The sequence below is a fragment of the Daucus carota genome, chromosome 2 (genome assembly GCF_001625215.2).
Source record: "Daucus carota subsp. sativus chromosome 2, DH1 v3.0, whole genome shotgun sequence".
NCBI classification, from domain to species: domain Eukaryota; kingdom Viridiplantae; phylum Streptophyta; class Magnoliopsida; order Apiales; family Apiaceae; genus Daucus; species Daucus carota.
In genome coordinates, this window is record NC_030382.2 from 35,535,438 (window position 1) to 35,554,548 (window position 19,111).

Sequence of the window (19,111 nt, forward strand, 5' to 3'; positions counted from 1 at the left end):
ACTTTTTTTTCTAGGTCCCTGAATTATAAATGTCAATTCACAAGTAATTCAACTCTTGATTTTTTCTTGCCTGGGTCCTTCTGTTAATCTGGTTTGACGTTGTTAGTTTTTCCGGCGAAATTGGTCGGAAAAGCTCAAATCAGGTGAGCTCGAATTTTCCGACGAGGCTAATATGAACATTAAAAATCACAAAAATTATATGAACATGCTCATAATCACACGATCTATCAATCCACATCATTATAATTCGAATAAAAGCTATCAAAATGAAAACTAATATTCAACTCAAAATTCGGAAATTACCAAACTAAATTTTGATGGTATAGATGGATAGAGGATTGAAAAACGAGCAATTTGATTACTCAAGCTTCAAATTTAGATACCGGAATCACCTTCAAAATTATCTTTGATTCTCATGAACTTAAGAAGAACTAACGACGTCAAACCAGATCTAACGGAAGGACCCAGGTAGGAAAAAATAAAGAGTTGAATTACTTATGAATTGACATTTATAGTTCAGGGACCCAGAAAAAAAAGTGCCTATAGTTCAAGGACTTTAGAATTAATTTTCCCTTAAGAGAATTGACATTATAGTATAAACATCTATTATTTTTTGTCCTTGTGTACACTTACAAATATTATAATATTTTCTATATTTTGTTTTCTATACAGGTTATGTTTACCGGGGAGAAGTGAGGGGCGTATAGGTGGTGCCTCTCAAACAGCTCCGTTTTATTTTTATAATTTTTGGAATTTTTGAATTATAAATATAAAAAAATAAGTTACCGATTTTTAAATTTTGAATATATTGATAGGAAAGTTAAAAACTGTCTTTTTCAGTATTGGAAGAAAATGTCAAAACTATCTTTTTTGGTTTTAATATTATTGAAAAGCAGTTTCAATTTGTAAAATTGGTAAGTTCTATTTTTCTAGTTTTTTAAAATCTTTGAAATCTATATAATCGAAAAAAAGTTTTAAACTATAACATTTGGTTTTTAGAGATTTTTGGGAAGGACTATATATTTTAAAAGAAGGATTCATTGATGATATATTTTTGCGTTTGTTCAATTTCGATTATATATATGGATGCCGTTTGTCTTTTTATTATTGAATTATTTTCCTATTTCAAAAAAACAAAAGAGTATGTTGATGATGATTAATTATATAAGTATATTGACGATTGATTGACGATAGTGATGATAATTATTTCCTTTATCCCTCTGATTTCTCAACATTTGTTTTAAGTATTTGATAAGCATTTTAAGGTACATATAAAATATAGGTTTGATTTTTTTAAAAAAATCTTCTCGTTCGGTATTAAAATTTCGTTAAATTTTATTCAAAAGAAAAGAATTTTATAAAAATTATCAAACTAAATATTTTTATGAGAGTTTTAAAATGTGTGTCAAGCCCCATTCTCCGAAACCTAGAAATTGATCATTGATCCAATTTGAGACCTCTGCATGATAGACCTCAACAGAAAATTGAGGCGGACAGAGGTGGGAGTAGTTGATAATTTATCACCAAAATTGCTTGAAGAAATTCAAATCGATTTTAAAATTTATTTATCTTTTCATTGACATTCCTTATAGCTTATAAGTTATAACTAGCGTAAAAGCCCGTGCAATGCACGGGCCTTCAACTTAATCATATTTTAAACAAATTATTTATTTATTTATAATAAACTTGAATTATAATTTAATTAGTTTTCTTATTTTTAAATTGTACTTTTTTAACCCATGTATTCTAATTGATTCATAATTCAAACTTGATCAATATTAAATAGTTAAAATGCTTAACCCATGTATATATCACTCTTCTCGATCACTAACTACACTTCTAAATTAACGACTTTATTAGTATACCACTTCTAACTGTTTTTGATGTCTAATAATCACTTGTTTTTATATATACCTCATTCCGACTTATCTTTGTAATCAAACTCTAAGTATATATCTCACATAGCCTCCCTGATCTCTGGTTAGACATCACCTTCAGGGACCCAACCTAAGAAATCGTTTAAAAATCTTGTGAATGCAGGTCTCTGCAAGATTTGTAATATGTTAATGGACAGCCACATCATGCTATCTGCAACAAAACATAATCAAATACATTACAGAAATAATAATAAGTTTACAGAAACTTAAAACATTGCATAAAATTGTTTTGAGATTACAAGTATTGCTATATATATTGGTATTAGTAAAAATAGCATTTATATATAAGTCTCACATCGGCCTCCAGCTCCAGACCTCTTCACCGCAGCGTGTTTCATTAACCTGCAGCACCAGCAAAATATTAAACATCTTTTATTAAACGAACAGGCCTTGCAGTATGTTTGTCTAGAGAGTGAGAGAGGATATTTGACATTCTCAACGCTTTGCTGGTATTAGGACTATCACCAAGAAACTGACAAATACTAATTTCAGAAATACCAGCATGATGAGCCAATATATTCATGATGGAATCAGCACGTCTGTGCAGGTGAGGAGTACTCTGCCTTGTTTTTTGCTGTAGTCTTGCAGGTCTGTGCTGGTGGTACTTGACAAACACGACGATGCCTCACTCTTTGTCTCAGATCCCCATGAAACTGTAGCCAACTTTCCTCAACTTGCTGCTTGGCAATCAGAAATTTGAAGATTCTTAAACAGTTTCTTTCTCACAACCTGCAACCTAGAATCCATTAACATGCCATTTTGAAAAATCAACGTATCTCTAGTCTTATCTACAATCGAACAAAGACAGATAGATTTTTTGCAGAATATACTTAAAGGTCATCATGTAATTGATTTTCACTAAGTAGGTTGAAAACTTGAAATTCAGATGTAATACGTTTAAAATTAGAATAAGTACGAGTCAATGTCTAGCAAATAACCTGTAGATTAGAGTACATAGAGAAGATATTTAAATTGGAAAACGGCTCTAGTATTTGTCAATGAAAAAGGATTTTCATATGATATTGCAGAGTAAGAATAATAAAGCTAGAATTTATGTTGCTGAAGCAAAAATCCCGGAGCATGTCGTGGCAATCACTGCTACAGTTTTCTAACAGAAATCGTGCTTATAATCTAAACTAAACATATTCAAATGACAATTCCCTGAAAGTATAAAACTTAAAAACTAACATAAGCAACTATCTGATGATCACAACTCAAAGCAATTTAAGAAAACAGAACACTATCCAAGTCCTTTAATTTTAAAAGCTTCAACTCCAGATCAATATATATGTACAGAGTACTGTTGTTCCAAGCACATACACAAAAAAAAAAAATCTAAGCAAATTAAAAATAAATAATCTATCTGCAATCCAAACAAACAGGATCAAATACGACTCTAAACTCTCAAAATTTTATTTAGATGAATGATCAAGCAGAACACAATCCGAGATTCGCAACTTCATCCCAAATTCAAATAACGAAGTATACATAATACGTGGATCTGAGCAAATCAGGCAAAAATATTAGCTAAAACTAATCAAAAGCATATCAAATCATCCGTAATTTAAGCTCGCCAACATAGGGCTGGCAAAAAACTTTATTGCAAATCATTAAACACTGGACATGTGAATATGCGCAAACATGTGCCATGTTTAGTTTAGAAGTTTAAGGTTACACCAGTTAATTGAGTTGTATAAAAACAGTTCCACATTTAATAAGATCATGCGGCTCAACCAAATCAACATACCAAAGAAGAACATCTGCACCATGAGAATCTTTAAAAGTGACATATGCAACTTGAGAACGCTCGGTATCACTAATAAGTTAAAAAAGAATTAGAGATTTAGTTCGTTCGAAAAACCATACACTGTAGCAAATAAATAACCTTCGTAAATCAACATATTCAAGATCACCAGAGAATGAAAAGAACTACTTGATGTCGTGCTCGGAAGCACTCAAGGAGACATTGTTGACAGATACTATTTTTACCTGACGCACATCCTAAAAGAGAACTGAGCAAACAAATATATCCAGGACATGACAAAATTAAAAATCAGCGGCCATATCGTCTTATTTATATAAATTATACAAGTCATGTACAGAGATATTCTAAAACGGAAAGACATGTCTAGAGTCTAGAGTGCTCCAATTAATAGGTGGCAAAGCCCACAAATTCTTTCGTGGAATCAAGTATCCTGCAAAATGAAATTTCTAACCGTGTATACTTTGAAAAATGAAACTTAATTTCATTTTAAAAAAATATGAAACTTGGCAAATGAAAAGCCAGTCGATAACCGTGAATATTATTTTAGACAATTGCAAACCGTTCCGTTGATATCAAGGCTTTGCTTGGACTTCCCGCAGGTCTTACACAGATAGTTTAATCTTGATAAATTTATGCAAGGCCGTCACAGGCTGACGTCTTGTTCCTATGGAAAAAATCTGGCTCATGAAACTCTAATACTCTCACCCTTTTTAAGTAGTTTGATGTTAATGCTGTAATGAGTGGTTCGATCTTATAAGAATAAAAAACACACATTTAAGCTGCTTTGGGACGCACATTATATTTAGTTTACAACACAATGTGTCGTGAACCCAGCAAAAACCTGCACAGATTTTATAATATCTGTTTGCACTTTTATTTTAAGGTGTTTGCATGTATCTATAGTGTCCCATACACAAAGCTCTGGAATAGCAATGGTATTGAACATGTTCATAACATTTAGTCTCTGAAATCCCAAAAGTTTTGTAATTTACATGTATATCTTTCTCTTATGTTCTGCTATGTATGGCAACTTTGTAACTCTAGTTGGGATATTAAAAAAACAATATATGCTTATCACTTTCTCCTGTTATCACAACACAGAAAAGAAGTAAGAAGTAAGAAGCAGAGGGAACTTGCCTCATCGATTACGAGAACCCTTATAGATTCTAACTTTAAAATATTCTTATTTAACATCTGCCTCAAGCTCCTCATTGTTGCAACCACTATAGTAGGAGGCTCCGCCTGTTTCCCACTAAATAGGTCAGCAACATGCTAAAAGTATAGAAAAGAACGCATTAAAGGTATACGTCATCTTCCTTTTATGTCTAATAAGATCATCATCGTCCATATAAGCAAACATATCTACAGTCACAGTGATAGATTATCATAAAAAGGTATATAACACTAATATCGCCTAAAGTGTCTGCTTTTATAAATGTGTTGACAGGAGACAACTGATAACAAATGCTCTGTGCATCTTCAGAAAGAAAAATATAAAGGAGGTGATATAAGCCTTTAAGGGATATGTTTCTACAAATTTCATTCCTAGTTCGGGTGTTTGATCGCCTAATGGTGACAGTGATTACTCATCTGCTCATTTCAAAATTAAAAATGTTACCTTGAATCAACTCTTGTGCCTTCTCAAAATTCCTCCGTCAAGAAGAGCCATAACTGTGCAAGGTTTCTCCTCAGTTCCAGGCTTCCCACTTTTTGCAGCAAGAGTATGAGCAACTTTTGTAACCTTACTTGACAAGATAGTTCATCAAGAGATAAGAATTTTGGTCCGAACAATGGTTATATCTCATAAACATTAATATTCAAAACAAACAAAAATATATATATACCCGCATGCCAAGCTCCCTGGTGGGCACAATAATCAGTGCTTGCACAGTTGACCTCCAAGTGCTTAAAACTGAGAATATCAATATTAGATAGGCGAGGGTCTTCCGTGAACTTGTCTAGTGACCCAAATAAAGCAAAACAAAACATTCATTAAAACTCCATCAGCAATTCACCACACTTCAAAACAAATGAGTTACGCCTACGCATAAAACATAAGAGAAATTGCAAAATTACACTATTGCATCTTTTGCGTACAATGTTTATTGTTCAGGTGAGTTTATATAAAGGCCTCACATTATTCAAGCATAAAGTTGTACAAAAATTCAATCTGTTTCCGTCTCTCAGCTACTCACCACAATAATCTGCCTCTGCATCTACCATTGATCCAACTCGTTTATCTCCACCTTGTCCAGAGACTACTGACCCAATGATTGATCGCCACTGACGAATGGTTCATGAACCATATTTTGCATATTGAATGTAAGGAGAAGAGGAACAAATTGCCATTAGGCTTCCACCATTTAAGGACTTGAGTCTGAAGTTTTTTCGAGAAACCATCCGCTGTGGTGAAGAAAATATGCAGCGTAAACTCAGTTAATATACAAACAAAAAATGAATCCCTATAAGAAAAAATAGGTTAGTATAACAAGCCAGGCACCTGGAGTTGAATTGTGGATGGAGGAGACGCAGAATCGCTAGTAGAACGAAGAATGGCGGCGACACAAAAGCTGCCGGCGGTGCTGGTCTGTTCACATGTATTGTTGAAGGATAGTAAGCTGATTCATGGTGCCGCTCATATGCCTCATTGTAATGTCCAAATAAAGTATCAGGTATATACATGTATATCATGCTAATGCTTGTTTGATAAAATTCCTAAACCAATAGCTGCAAATATACATGGAGAAACTGCTGCAGATGAAAGAAGAAAATGAAAAGTCGATGGCATTATAGAAATTGTGTATAAGTCAAGGGTATGTATGTCATTTCACAGACATTTTATTTACTCTTTTCGCCCCTCATCCTCTTTTAATATATAGAAGTAGACTAGTTTAGTTCGATAATAATTTTGCATATTAAAAATCGAGGGCTCGCCTCCCTAATAAAATACGGAAACTAACGTCTCGGTTCCTATATTCACTAGTGTGTGTATGGGGTTCTCAAATCGCAGGAGGAGAAGATGAAAGTTTGGGTCCTTGCCATGGCGTCGTTTTTTAATCGGTAACTTCTTTCTCCGTTTTATATTTGAGTTGTTTAATTTTGTTTCCCTTTTCTATGCAAATATATGTATAAATATCGATGTTTGTTTGATTAAGAGTGGTCCATCAGGTGTTAGATGGACTAGGCAACCACAAAGCACATAACCAACTCTGTTCTCTGAACGCGCAAGCCGAACATCTCAACCATGCCAAAATCCAACCATTTAATTGCGCTTCATGGGCTACTGGAAGTATGGTGAGATTTGACGAGAGAGGTGGACTCTGGATAAGGGGACGGGTCAGCAGGATTGTACCATGTTATGACACGTGTCTGTATGAGAGTACCCTATTAATGATTATTGATGGGTTGGCCCGAGAGCTCGGGCTAAGGTAAGGTCTTTGCCATCTAGATTGAGGTGGGTGCATCACTAATCATTATTATAAGATGCATCCTAGTGTCGATTATTGCTGGTGGCCCGAGATTGCTCGGGCTAAGGTCTTTGCCATCTAGATTTAGGTGGGTGCATCACTAATCATTATAAGATGCATTTCTATAGAAGGTTGTGGTGATCATTTTAGGTTACAGACTTAGTTTTTGTGGGATGGGAAGTTTGAGAACTGAGAACTACAAAATTGCCTCTCCTTCAAACCTAAAGTTAGATTAGTTTCCAGTGGCATTTTAAATAGTTTATTGTAATATGTTTGGTGAATGCTAGTACATGTTGACACGAGACTACATCTCCACACTTATTTAGCATTTTAGAAGGCTGTGATATATAGTGATCACTATTACGTGTCCATAAATTAGGAACATTGACATAGGAAGATTAAGCTTAATAGAACTTATTAACAATGAACATCAATAATTGCAGATTAAGCTTAAAAGAACAACTGTGCAAAAGTTGAATTTGGGTTGAAAAACAATTGTTGCATACTTGGAGTTGGAGGGAGTAGGGACACTTAGCTGACCACATTTTGAATCTTTGGCTAGCTCTATTATTTCACATTAAAGCACTTTCAGTTTGTTGATGAGACCGCAAATGTTTCAAGTTTCAACTTTACAGGAATTTTCTGGTGGAGAGAAAAGGGGTTGTGTTTGAACTTGGCTGTTAGTTTAGGATCCGTAGGTGGTAATGTAACATATTGTATATAAGTTAACTTGTAAGTAAATAGAAACTTAAAATTTTTCGCTAAAACATGGCATTTTCCTTTACAAGGCACCAACAGATATGCTAAATATTGTAATCCTTTAATTTAACCTTTCTGTAATCCAATTTAGTATTTCAATTCTTATTTTTCCACAAGGTTGAGTGTTGCCTCGATATAATTAGTTTCCGAGACTGTGACACTACCGACAATCATGCATACACATTAAGTCACTAGATGATTTGGACAAGTGAATCTTTTATTACGTAGATCTACACACAACAAGCTTCCTAGGAAATCAGTCCCATGATTTATACAGTGGTTGGTGTAGGAATAGGCATTGGGTTTAGTTATGTCTATGATCTATCCAACCCACTTTGAATGATTGTTAGTTGGGTACAACATGTAGTGACATGTGTCATCATCTGGTGCAATCCTGCCTACCCATCACTTCATCCTGAGTCTTTTTTCTCATTGAGAACTTCTTTGGAGCAGGGAGGGCCATTCCGGCAAAAAAGGTGATTTCGGAAAACTTATTTTATATGTTTCCAGTCATATTGGTTGAATTTGTAGTTGTTTGCTAACACCCACAACAAATTCTTCCTTCTGTGAGGTTTTAGGTTTGCTCTACTTAATTGATATATCATTTTCTTGTTTCACTGAACATCACAACAATATTGTAGTTTAACTTGGTCTTGTCCTAAGACAACTAAAGGAAAATTTTAATAAAGCAAAATCGTGAGCACCAGATTCATGGTTTAATTTTTATTATTCTTCGTGGTCTTTACATCTTTCACTCTTTGTGTTTATGGCCATGATCTATTCACCTAAGTTACAGCGTGCCTGTGGTTGTCTATGGTTTTTTAATGTATATTTTGTAAATTTAACTGATAGTGAAAATATCTACCACCAGTGCTAATTAGATTTTTTTTTTAGGGTTTTATATTTTCTTTCTAACTGTACAACAAGGTAACACTTTTACAAGAAAATAAAAATGTTTAAAACCAAAAACTTCCTTAGCTATGGAGACAGAGGTAAAGACATAGCCTGTATTGATTTTCAATTGCATACTGTTTTGTGTAAAGCATGTGTCATGCCTAATTAATCCCTGTTCTAGTTGTCTGATTGTTTACCATTTGTAAATATATTCTTGAAGATTTGTTTTGGGAAATTATGAATGGTACAATTGTGTAATTGGCTTCTCTAAATGGTACCATTTCGTGTTTTTGACTTATAGGTGGTACCACTTAGTTTATAATCCGTTAACGATACTACCATTCCGTCCATCAAAATGTTAAAAACGTTAGTTGACCGTATTTATTTCATATTTTCCTTTAAAAACACATAAAATACAACTGATATCCGTATTTTTTCTTTGTGTTCTTGAGTTCTTGAAGATTAAACAACCTTTTGATCATGTTGCTGGGGTCTGTTTTAAGAGTATGATTAATCAAATCGAAGCTTGAGACGAGCTTTATCCGCCACAGCATCCATTATCACGTAATATTTCAAACCGCGAGATATTTGATTTGATTCGGCTAAACATAGGCTAGAATGTTGGTTTGAAGCCATTCTAACGCGTAGTTGACGTCTCCAGAAGCAAGGGCAGTGAGGTTCTCGTTAGGGACTCCGACCATGAGCTCGATTCCAGTGCCTACAAATGGTGCTAATGCTTCAGGGTCCACGTTGAAAAGGCGAATTCTTGAAATTCCGTTTGATTTTATGAGGTTGATCACATCTAGGGGGGCGGCAGATTGTTTGCAACTCTGCCATAACATAGTCCAATTGGTGCAGCAACTACAAAAAAAACCCAATGCTCAATGGAAAATTGAATTATATAGAAGCTAGCAGCCCTCCATTTTCCCCTCAGATTTCTAGACCACACAGTGCTCAATCTGATTACTTGATAATGGATGTTGTGGCGGATACAGCTCGTCTCAAGCTTCGATTTGGTTACTCATACTCTTATAGCGGACACCGGAAACATGATCAAAAAATTAGCTAGTCTTACAGAACTCAAGAACACAAAGAAAAAATACAAATATCAGTTGTATGTTATGTGTTTTTTTTAAGGAAAATACGAAATAAATATGGCCGACTAACGTTTTAAACGTTTTGATGGACGGAATGGTAGTATCATTAACGGATCATAAACTGAGTGGTACCACTTGTAAGTCAAAAACACGAAATGGTACCATTTAGAGAAGCCAATTACACAATGGTGCCATTCATAATTTCCCATTTGTTTTTATCAATAATTTGATTGAAATAGTTATTCGTTCAACGACCTGAATATATGCCACTAAATCTCGATTATAGTTATTGGGATAACCAGGTCTTGAGGTTAATTTTATAACATTTCAGTACTTTAAATTTATTTATGAGATGACATTGGGTTATTGATGAACTTCACAGGCTGGCCAGTTAGCACTGTGTTTCTTTTATTATCGTGTTAAAATAAAATACAATATGAGCCATTGAAATCCTTGTTTCCACTACGGGAAAACAGGACATAACCGACCGCCAGAATCGGTCGGTTATGAATACAATCGGTCGGTTATAAGCCTAAAACCGACCGATATGGTTGGTCGGTTAAACCCTGGTCGGTTACGTGAATTGGTCGTGTTTAACTCTTAAAACCGACCGACGTGGTGGTCGGTTATGTGCTGTTTTGTTCCCAGAAAAGTGGCCCCACTTGATGCCACCTGTCACCACGTGGCAACAGGTGTCACACCACGTCAGAAGCGATTTGTAAAACCGACCGATTATGGTGGTCGGTTATGTGCCTTTTCTCTGATTTGTAAAAGTGACCGATTCGCATCATTCTCGTCTCTTTTAAAATAAAGATTTCTCACGAAACTTGAAGATGCTAAATTGAATTCCATGAGGAATGTTATCTTTGGAAGCAACATGAAAGACCAAGATGTTTTTATATGGTTACAGTTCCCAGCATCTTTAAAACTCACTATATTTCAGTGTGATGATATCGGTCTGTCGCTTATTTTCTGTTGATACACTGAACTCTAAGAACTTCAACAACCTCTTTGCCACCTTGTGATTTATAATCTTCTTGGTGTCTATTAGGTCCTCCCCATCTGTGCAGTAAATCATCAACTATGACAAGTATATTCTTGAGCTTGGCATTATTGTATAAGAACCCTATATTTATAGGAGAAACAAAGTTCGATCGGTTTTGGGCTTTCAGCTGCAACCTGATGCTAGATCTTTTCTTGCATTATTTTTTCTTTACCAACAAGTAGTTCGAAATTACCTCCTTTTTTTGCCTCCAATTTTTCAGCCTCCTTGCCATTTTCATCTAGAATCTTTTAATTATTTATTCTCCAACAAAGTAAAATAAACATATAATTAGTTAATAAAATTAAAAAAAAATCTAAAATAGATCTGAAATATACTGCCATTTAAGTCAATTTTTATGTACACTCAATTAACTAATATTGATCTACTTTTATGCCTTACACGTCAATCACAGATTCAGAAAACTTCCATAGGGCCGAGAAATAATATTACTATGAAGAGGTTATTTCGTAATGGTGGTTGACGTATAAATTTGTAATTTTAAATACTAGTTAATAAAATAATTGCTATATATCTTATATACAAAATTTAAAAAACAATATAAAATTATTTATCTGTAATAAATACATGAGTGTTAAATATATTTATAAGACTCAAGAAGCTTTAGTAAATATGGACGTTCAAGTTAAAGAAAAACCGTTTTAACAGATTCAATAAAGTCATTGTAACATAAAACTTTAAAAAGAAGAAACAAATATAGTTAGCCATCTTAAATTTTTATGTAATATCTTGTGTATTTTGAATATATATCCAAATATTAAAATGAATTTATTCTTATACAGAGGGCATTATATAAAAGATAGAATTTGAAAAAAAGTATTGAAAATTACAATGTGGAGGTTATTCCTCGTTATAACCAGTCTGGAGGTGGGACTGCAATTTTTTACTCTGTAGAGGTTAATTTTATATAGAGTATTGATATATAGGGATAGGATCAAATAAAAACTTTTTTAAGTTACAAACTTACAAACTTTTTTTTTGAATTTTTTTTATTCTCCTAACCTGTTAATGGAGTTGTAGAAAGTATTTATGTTGAAAATTGTTTAAAAAACATCACAATTTTTGAAATAACGCATAGATAAATCGTGCATTCAACACATTTGCAACTGAGGTTCAAAATTAGGTGTAGCATTAATTATCATTATGTTGAATATATTTATAAACATGCTTAAACTATACCTCTGGGGTTTGGGTAGGGTCTAGAAAGATAATATTGGTTATATAATACGTTTAAAGTAGTTCTTACATTAAAAAATTAGTTTATGTACTTCTCCAACACAATTTTAATCGATGTTCAACAAAAATATCTTAAAAAATGTTGAACTCAAGTTATATATGTGTTGAAAAAAAAAGTTTGTAAGTTTGTAAGTTTGTACCAGAACCCTCCCCTATATATATATATATGTATGTATATATTTGTGTGCATATATATATATGCTATATACTTGCGGTTCACTCTTATTATATATACAACTACTATAAATTACTCACTCTGTCTTAACTAATTCTTGACACTTTCCTTTCCTAGATTGTCCCTCTCAATTCTTTACATATGAAAATTTCTAAAAATAATAAATTTTTATATGTACACGTTAATATCACACACTACTTTCACCCCCTTTTCTAAATCTCTTAATTAAATACATGTTGATTTATATTACCACTTTTCCACTTTCCTTGCCTTTTCCCATTATTTTATACACTTTTCTTAATGGTATGCCAAACCCAAACCCAAACCCAAATATAAACAAATGGGTGGGACGGAGGGAGTAATGAGTAATACAAAAAATTTGAATCATCTGACTACCTTATTGCAACATCTGCCCTAGGCTGATGGTACTGCACCATCGGATGCAGAAGTTTTTGTCAAAACTCGTAAGCGAAATCCTGGCCGCAAGTACAAGACTGATACCAAAAAAATCAAAGAGAAAGTTGTGAGTATTTTATTTTCAGAGTCTTGTACATTTGTGCATTTGTCAATTTAATTATCTTTTCATTTTAAGTATATTGTCCATGTGTATCTTTTTTAGTTTAAAAAGTCACTGTTTCAATATTAGCCAAACGACCCCCATGATCCATCTTAACTAGTAAGTACTGGTAGTTTTGCTATATGAAAGCGAAAATCATAATATACATGTTACTCCTCCATTTTTCAGTCCTCATCTAATTGAAAATATACGAAAATCAGATTGCATTAAGAGTCTGAACATTATGTTAAAAATAAATAGGCCTAATATTGCTCATTATCTTCTACATTATTTGTACAGTTTATTGCTATAAATATTTATCTTTTTTACTTTAAGTCACTTTTTTTTAATTTAAGCCAAACGACCCATCAACTTGTTTAATATATCGCAGTTTCATGTGTATTCATTTAAAGTATATTTTCCATGTGCATTTCTGTTTTGTAGGACGATATCGAAAAACAAATCAAAATATCAGGAGATGGCACTGATGAGCTACTACTTTCTGGTGGCAAGAAGCATGGGAAGACTTGGCTTTACTGGAGGTGTCCAAATGCAGCCAAAGTCCCTCGCAGTACAAGTTCAGGGAATAGTTACGTGGAAGACCTGGCATGTAAGATCAAGGAAAGTATGGCCGAAGATGTCAAGGAATCAGTGAGCAAGCAAGTCCAAGAAGAAGTGGATGCTCAAGTAAACAAGAAGGTCCAACAAAACTTGACCTTGGCGCTTAAAAAAATTGCGGAGGCAAACCCAGGCATCAAAATTAATATGGAGGATTTTTGTCCAACAGCTTCGAGTGATGATGAAAATGGTACGCCTATAACTGGCGGTGCTAGCTGCTAGGTTCTCCATGTTGTCTCCATCTCCAGTAGTAATAGTATTAACCTATTTCCTGCTTTTGGGTATATTTTGGTCATCAACTAGTTGGTAAATTAAGGATTTGGTAATTTCTTTTGTTTTAGTTTGGTGAATTGTGAATTGTGCTTTTGGTTGGAGTTGGTGAATTGTGGATTTGGTTGGAGTTGGTAGCTGCTTGGATTTGGTTGAACTTGTGTAGCTATTTTGGTTTGTAGATGTTGAATTGGTTGGATTTATTGGGAATTTTAATATTTTAAACAGTATATTTTCAATTTGTTTCATGAAAAAATGTTGCAATTGATTCATAAAATGTTGCAGCTTGATGTAATAAAATGTTAAAAAGCTCTCTTTAATGTTGCACTAGCTCATATCTATGTTGCAGTTGTATAAGAAAATGTTGCAATTGCATAAATAATATGTTGCAGTAGAATAACAGGTGTCTTCATCAGGTAGTGACACGTGTCTCCATATGGTAGAGACACGTGTCTTCATCAGGTAGTGACACGTGTCACCAGACTGTAGAGACACGTGTCACCATCTGGTAGAGACACGTGTCAGCGTCCCATAGAGACACGTGTCAGCCACTGGACTGACATGTGGCACTAGGGACCCAGAAGTGGGGCCCACATGTGGGACCCACAAATGGGTCCCGGTTTTTTTTTAAAATAAGGAGGTCTAACGTAACATAAAATATTTGTTGCTATAAGGTAGTCAGATGTTGCAATAGCGGTCTATTGTGACAGAAAAGCCCGTGTTGCAGTAGGTAACCATTATGTTGCAATAGAAGCCTAGGGCAACATCGAAAAAAGCAACTTAAATTTTATGTTGCAATAGCCAATTTTCGGGCTATGGCAACATATTTGGGGGTTATTGCATCATTTTTTTGATGTTGTTGAAGGCCATATATGGCGTAGTGATACGATGCATGGGGAGATAAAGAAATAGATCGAATCGAGCACATGTAGGTATCAGTTCTAATACGTCAGTGTAACAAGGCAAACTGAGATCAACCAAGATTTGCTTTATCCAGTATCAAACAGGTCGGTTCGGACCTCCACTTAGTTTCACCCAAACTAATATAATATAATATTAGCTTTTGGACCAAAGGAACTCATTTGATGAGAGAGAGGATCAGTTTGTTTGGAAGGACAAACTTGGAGGCCCTTCATTCAGAAATTATAGAAATCATTTCCCAACGAGAAACTGCAGCTCCTTGAAAATTAACTCATCTATCTGTCACTACAATAATTCAGAAACGAAGTAATCATCTATAAATTAAACTTTGATTAACAAAAATATATAACTATATTAAACTGCAGAAACTGCAGCTTCAAATTGGGAATTTTACACCAAAGAATCTGTCTTATACACGAACAAACAAGGTGTCAATAAGAAATAAAGAAAATGACATTTGAGTTCTGGTGCCTCCAATGCAAACATCACAACATCAATGTATAAAAGTTTTCAAAATGGAACTAGTACAAAGTTGCATTATGAAAGATGAAGATACAAACTACATACTTAATGAGAAAAACTGATATGAGATTTAAAAGTGATCATGCGCCAAACTCGTCACTGACACAACTGATGGACCAAGTTTCACTAGGAAAATACCAAAAATATGGAGATGAATGACTATCCCAAACGACAGGAATTGTTCCTAGCAGATTTCCATTCAGTTTAAAGAAAGAACAAGCATTGAAACTTCCTAAGTGAAGAACACAGACACAGTTACCTGCTCCCCAACCAGTTGTATCGACGACAGCAGAACTGAACCAACTAAGAAATAAAGATTTTGCACCCAAGTCATGAATCTGTGTTGCTCTATCCATTGTCTCGTGGTCAATTTCGAATAATGACAGATGTCGGTCCAATGCAGGATAAGGATAACAATTTATTACAGTAATGTATAGCTTATTGTCTGATGCCACCAACTTCAAAAAAGTATCAGATGAAACCGGGAAAGGGATGCTGATTTTGGAGAACTTCGGAACAGAACCTGCCTTCGGATTAAATTCTCCAAAACGTACATCTGAAGTCATAACAAAGATTTTGCCATCAAAAATCTTCACATCTGCAATCTTGTCTTCTGTGTCGGATAAAACATATCTCTGCCAACTGCTGCCGCCACTTTTGGACAACAATATATAATTTTCTGTCTGAGAGAAAAGAACCATGAAAGAATCTGAAAGCCGAGAGGACCGACAGAGGAGAGCAGAAAATTCAAAGCAGTTTATGGCACCCATATGTCCAGGAAGGACGGGAAAACGCAGCTCATGTTTTGTCATTAAATTTACGAGCCAAAAGCCTAAGTTTCTGTCTATTGTAATCAGGTACCCACATGAGAAACCCAATAATTTCTTGCAAGGCAAATCTGGTAGCATTGTTTTGTAACTTTTCATATCAAACATATTGTACAATACACAAGACTTTTTTGAATACTTTGGCCGAACAACAACTAGGGGTTGCTGGTGCATCATACAATATTTGCGGAAATCAATCGATGCAGACCTCCAAGATTTACAAACACCGCTAAATGACAGGTAGCCCACGATACTTAATTTAACCAAAATTGACACCAGAAGTTCAGTAGGGAGAATTCCCCAAGCTCCCCAAACTGAGTCACCCGATCTCCTGCAAGTCCTTTTCCGTTTTCTTCCTTGTTTTACTGTTCACGGAGCATTCCTGCTAACAAATAGAGAAACGAAGAACTCACCACAAAGCTAGATTGAGCATGCCCATTCAAATGAATTTTATCTAGAAAGATTTAGTAGTTTGTTGAAAACGGAATGCATTATTTTTACAGATGTTTCTTAAAGACAGATTCATCCTTTGAAAGATTTAAAAGAACTTGATTTAACACATAGAGGAGAAACTAGAGTAGGATTGTTCCTTTTGCCAGTACAGTAAAAAGTTCTGCAGCTAGACATTAGAAGATAATAAAGCTTACTGGAAGCTAGCTAATTCACTGACGGTTCACATATTAAAATGCAAATCAGTGCATAGTTTATGTTAAGGCCACTAAAATCTAAATTTTTTAATCAGAACTGGATTAAGAGTGTGCATACTCGACATCTTTCCGAAATGAGAACTTCAACGTTCCCTAGTAAGAATGTAATCTTCCTAATGTACCATAACTAGATTTATAAGAGGTAGTTTGGTTAACATGTAAATCTCTAGGAATTTAAACTTTCTAGCAAATTGAAAGATTTTTTGGTTGACCGCTATATGGAAACTGGAAGTCTGGAACTTCCTAGGAAATTGGAATTCCCCACATGCATAATATAGAAATTTGCTTATATCACACCCGGGCACCGAAAATTCCTACACCACAACCAAACATATTTGTTAACTTCCCAGGAACTTGATAAAGGAACTGGCATATGATACTTTTACAATAGCATTCTAGTTTAGGTGGGCACAAGTATATACGTAATGCATACTTCAAAAGAAAGTAGGTAACATTAATTTTTGATTAAAATTTTAACTGAGTGAGGTAAATATAAACCATGTTTTTAGTAGAATCCCTTAGGGCAAGTCCAATAATCTTGTTCTATATCTATATTTTAGAACAAAAATTAAAAATTCCCTACTCCAAGGGTATTCTATATCTTTTTCTAAAATAGAACAATGCTATAGTTTGTTCAATATTTAGAACAAAAGATAGATGGATCTACAATTGCTAAACCATAAAATGATGAAAAAATGTATAAGAAAGTATTAAAATTGTGGGGTCTTTGAAAGTTAGGCATATTTATATTTAAATGTGTTATGTATATGGAAGTTGTTTAAATGTGAAACAAGATTTGAAACCAATTGGTGCACAAAAAATCACTTTTTGATGCTAAATTATAGCAATAACTCCAGCTATTTTAGCACAACCAATTGACATGCTCTTATTGACTTGAGATTTAGCCAAGACATTATTCAACCCCCCCCCCCCCCCCCCCCACCCCCAGGGTGCTCATGCTTTGATTTGTTGTATGCATGCACTTCTTGGGACTTGAGATTTAGCCAAGACTTTAGTCTCCCACACTTTTATACTCCCTCTGTCCCATTTTAATTGACCCTAATTCCTTTTTGGGACGTCCTAAAAAGATTGAACTTATTATACTTACTATTTTTGAACACTACTTTTCACTATTACACGCACTACCTCTCAATTTTTTACTCTCTTTTTATTAAATAAACACTATTACACGCAATATATACCTTCCTCCATTATCTCAAATCTATTATTAAATTTTGACAGGTCCCACCACTTTACCCACTTTTCAACTAAATTTACTGTTTTTTATTACCTTTTTCTTAATCTCAGTGAAAGTCAAACCAGCTCAATCTTTTTGGGACGGAGGGAGTATGTTACTATGTAAGGATCAGATGCCCCATACCAATGCCCCATACCAGGAACTCCAAAACTTCAAGACAAAATTTCTAATATTCATATACAGCAAATCCATAACATAGTTACTTGAAAGTATAAAATGATTAAAAAATGTATGAAAAATTACTTGAAAGTGCAGGGTCTTTGAAAGTTAGTCATATTTATATTCAAAAGTGGGATGTATTTGGAAATTATTGCAATAACTCCATCTATTTTAGCACAACCAATTAACTTTATCCACTTGAGATTTAGCCAGGACTATATTCTCCTCCCTTCCAAGGGGTGCTTATTCTTTTATTTGCTGTATACATGCACTTCTTGGGACTTGAGATTTAGCCACACTTTTGATTTTTACTACGTAAGGATTTGATGCCCCAAACCAGGAACTCCAAAACTTCAAGAAAAAATTTATAATATTTACATAGAGCAAATTCAAAACATAGTTACCTGGAATAGTCAACTATCAACCGCCCCGCAAAAAAATCACCAATCCGCCTCAGAACATTATTACAAAATGCCTTTTCCATTCCAGCCAAGGAAGGCCATTCAACCCCTTCCATTCTGCCTTCGTTGAAAAAATGGGCTGACTCTCTCAAGCTCTTGTTCTTCCTAATAACCACACAATACATAATGGTCAGACTGGAAATATCTTAGTTTTCCTTGTGCTTCTTTCAGACATTTACTAGTACTCTTTACAAGTTTGTAGAAGGAATTCAACTTAAATTGACATGTACAAAAAGTAAAAAGGGATATCCACAGAAAAGATTTTACTGTCCACATCTTTTGACAGCATGAAACCAGTTTTTTTTCCAGTCTTCATTTTCTTTTTCGTTGGCATCATAATTAAACATAAATTTTAAGCATACGATATCCAATAATTCTGATTGAAGGATCACACAGAAATCAAAAATGTCAAAAAAGTG

General features: G+C 34.3%; 2 long non-coding RNA genes across 2 annotated transcripts; one reads left to right on the forward strand and one right to left on the reverse strand.

Moving 5' to 3' along the window:
• Window positions 1-1,751: 1,751 nt before the first annotated feature.
• LOC108209861 (uncharacterized) lies at window positions 1,752-6,554 on the reverse strand. Its single transcript, XR_010288464.1, has 7 exons — window positions 6,203-6,554; window positions 5,898-6,105; window positions 5,547-5,660; window positions 5,321-5,447; window positions 2,436-4,944; window positions 2,233-2,279; window positions 1,752-2,088 (listed from the first exon to the last, which is right to left on the reverse strand). It is a non-coding gene; the product is annotated as an uncharacterized LOC108209861 (long non-coding RNA).
• Window positions 6,555-12,809: 6,255 nt separating this feature from the next.
• On the forward strand, window positions 12,810-14,069 carry LOC135150168 (uncharacterized). Its single transcript, XR_010288465.1, has 2 exons — window positions 12,810-12,916; window positions 13,394-14,069. It is a non-coding gene; the product is annotated as an uncharacterized LOC135150168 (long non-coding RNA).
• The last annotated feature ends 5,042 nt before the right edge of the window (window positions 14,070-19,111 follow it).